This window comes from Mandrillus leucophaeus, unplaced genomic scaffold, assembly GCF_000951045.1.
Source record: "Mandrillus leucophaeus isolate KB7577 unplaced genomic scaffold, Mleu.le_1.0 Scaffold1444, whole genome shotgun sequence".
Classification (NCBI taxonomy): domain Eukaryota; kingdom Metazoa; phylum Chordata; class Mammalia; order Primates; family Cercopithecidae; genus Mandrillus; species Mandrillus leucophaeus.
The window spans coordinates 26,087-29,430 of record NW_012101415.1 but is presented as its reverse complement, the minus strand read 5'-3'; positions in this window follow the sequence as shown (position 1 = coordinate 29,430).

The window sequence follows — 3,344 nt, the reverse complement described above, 5'->3', positions numbered from 1 at the left end:
CCCGTATAGGATTCCTCGCAGACCATTGAAATGAATGATCTAAACCTTGCTCATTCATGTAGGGCTGTTTTTTGTCTCTTAGGTCCCAACACCCTGTTTCAAACCCTCTTAGATATGATTACTTCCTGCAGAGGGGAAAGATAAACATTGTTTTTATGCCCTTGTTACAAGAATCCATTTTGATGACAAGGTGTTGGGAAGAAGAGGTGTGGTAGATTGTGTCCTGGCCCGCAGCCTCAGTGCCTGGGAACAGTCTTCCTGTCTTGCAAAATTTGTGAGACTGATGATGATAATGCCTTTGTGAATTTTTAAAATAGGACTATTTGTATGACTGTCTTTATATTTTTCTGTTCGCATTATATGCAAAAATTAGATTATTTTCCAAAATGAATTCATATTTTGAGTTAAGGTAGGTTAGTCTACGTGATCTTCATTTCTGAAGATAATTGTAAGATTCTGATTCATGTTAAGAACATGTATGATTTTTGTCTTCTTTTTGTTTTTTTTTTAAACCCAAGATTTTCTGTATTTGTGATGAATAAGGAAGAGAAAGCAAAGCAGCCGCTGGTGCTTGCATGACATGTAATAAACATGGATGTCGACAGGCTTTCCGTGTAACATGGTAAGGATGTTTCTATATTGCACAGAACTGAATTTTTGCCAATCATTGAAAAGTGGCATCTCTTTATTGTTTTAATTTGCTTTTTCCTGAATAGTGAGGCTGAGCAGTGTCTTTTTATATTTTTATTGACTATTTGAATTTCCTCTTCTGCAATTTGCCTATTTGCAGCCTTTGTCCATTTTTCTATTAGTCATTAGTTTCTTTCTAATTAACTTGTAGAAACTGTTTATATGTTACAGACTTTCATTCATATGTGTTACAAATATTTTCCCAATCTATTTTTTTTGTTGTTAATTTTGTTTATGCTTTCACTATGGAAAAAAACTTAAACTTTCATATAGTCAGTTTCCTTTATGATTCCTCTTAATCAAGTTGTCTTCATACACACTTCCTCACTTTTGTTTTTATTATTTTATCCTTAGATATCTAATGCATTTCAAGTTATATTATCTTACATTATACAGCATAGTGGCTGATTGACCCAAATTTGCAATCACCTCTATAAAATAGAATCTCTACTACAATGCCTTAATCAAATAGGGGTTGGGCGTGGTGGCTTAAGCCTGTAATCCCAGCACTTTGGGAAGCCGAGGTGGGCGGATTACCTGAGGTCAGGGGTTCAAGACCAGCCTGACCAACATGGAGAAACCCCATCTCTACTAAAAATACAAAATTGGCCGGGCATGGTGGCTCACGCCTGTAATCCCAGCACTTTAGGAGGCCAAGGCGAGTGGATCACGAGGTCAGGAGATGGAAACCATCCTGGCTAACACGGTGAAACCCCGTCTCTACTAAAAAATACAAAAAATTAGCCAGGCGTGGTGGTGGGCGCCTGTGGTCCCAGCTACTTGGGAGGCTGAGGCAGGAGAATCACTCGAACCCAGGAGGCGGAGGTTGTGGTGAGCTGAGATCACACCATTACACTCCTGCCTGGACAATAACAGCGAAACTCTGTCTCAAAAAAACAAACATGCAAACAAACAAATAATAGCCGTTCTGACTGGTGTAAGATGGTATCTCATCATGGTTTTGCTTTGCATTTCTCTAATGACCAGTGATGTTGAGCTCTTTCTCATGTTTGTTGGCCACATGTATGCCTTCTTTTGAAGTGTCTGTTCATGTCCTTTGCCCACTTTTTAATGGGGCTGTTTGTTTTTTTCTTGCAAATTTGTGTAAGTACCTTATAGATGCTTGATGTTAGACCTTTGTCAGAAGGATAGATTGCAAAAATCTTCTCCCATTCCGTAGGTTGTCTATTCACTCTGATGATAGTTTCTTTTGCTGTACAGAAGCTCTTTAATTAGATCCCATCTGTCAATGTTTGCTTTTGTTGCAATTGCCTTTGGTGTCTTCATCATGAAATCTTTGCTTGTGCCTATGTCCTGAGCAGTATTGCCTAGATTTTCTTCTAGGGATTTTTTGTTTGTTTTTGAGAGGGAGTTTTACTCTTGTCACCCAGCCTTGAGTGCAATGGTGCCATCTTGGCTTACTGCAACCTCCACCTCCTGGTCTCAAGCAATTCTCCTGCCTCAGCCTCCTGAGTAGCTGAGATTACAGGCACACGCCACTATGCCCAGCTAATTTTGTATTTTTTGTAGAGACAGGGTTTCACCAAGTTGGCCAGGCTGGTCTAGAACTCCTGACCTCAGGTGATCCACCCTCTTTAATCTTCTAAAGTGCTGAGATTACAGGCATGAGCCATCATGCCCGGCCCTTTTCTAGGGTATTTATTGTTTGGGGTTTAACATTTAGGTCTTATTTATTTATTTATTTATTTATTTTGTGAGACAGGATCTCACTCTGTTACCCAGATTGGAGTGCAGTGGCACAATCTCAGTTTACTGCAACCTCTACTTCACAGGCTCAGGTGATTCTCCTGCCTTAGCCTCCCGAGTAGTTGGGATTACAGGTACCTGCCACCACACCAAGCTAGTATCTATATTCTTAGAAGAGACAGGGTTTTACCATGTTGGCCAGGCTGGTCTCGAACTCCTGACCTCAAATGATCCACCTGCCTCAGCCTCCCAAAGTTCTGGGATTACAGCCACCATGCCCCACCTAATATATCTTGAGTTGATTTTTGTATATGGTGTAAGGAAGGGTTCCAGTTTCAGTTTTCTTTACATGGCTAGCCAGTTCTCCCAGCACCACTTATTAAATAGAGAATACTTTCCTCATTGCTTGTTTCAGTCAGGTTTGTCAAAAGTCAGATGGTAGCCCAGGCATGATGGCTCATGCCTGTAATCCCAGCACTTTGGGAGGCCCAAGGGGGTGGATCACGAGTTCAGGATATCGAGACCATCCTGGCTAACACGGTGAAACCCCATCTCTACTAAAAAATACAAAAAAATTAGCCCTGCATAGTGACATGCACCTGTAGTCTCAGGTACTTGGGAGGGTGAGGCGGGAGAATAGCTTGAACCCAAGAGGCGGAGGTTGCATTGAGCCAAGATCGTGCTACCACACTCCAGCCTGGCTGACTGAGTGACACTCCATCTCAAAAAAAAAATAAAAAAAAAAAAATTTCAGATGGTTGTAGGTGTATGGTCTTATTTCTGGGTTCTCTCTTCTGTTCCATTGGTCTATGTGTCTGTTCTTGTACCAGTACCATGCTGTTTTGGTTACTGTAGCCTTGTAATATAATTTGAAGTCGGGTAGTGTGATGCCTCCAGCTTTGTTCTTTTTGCTTAAGATTGTCTTGGCTATTCAGGCTCTGTTTTGG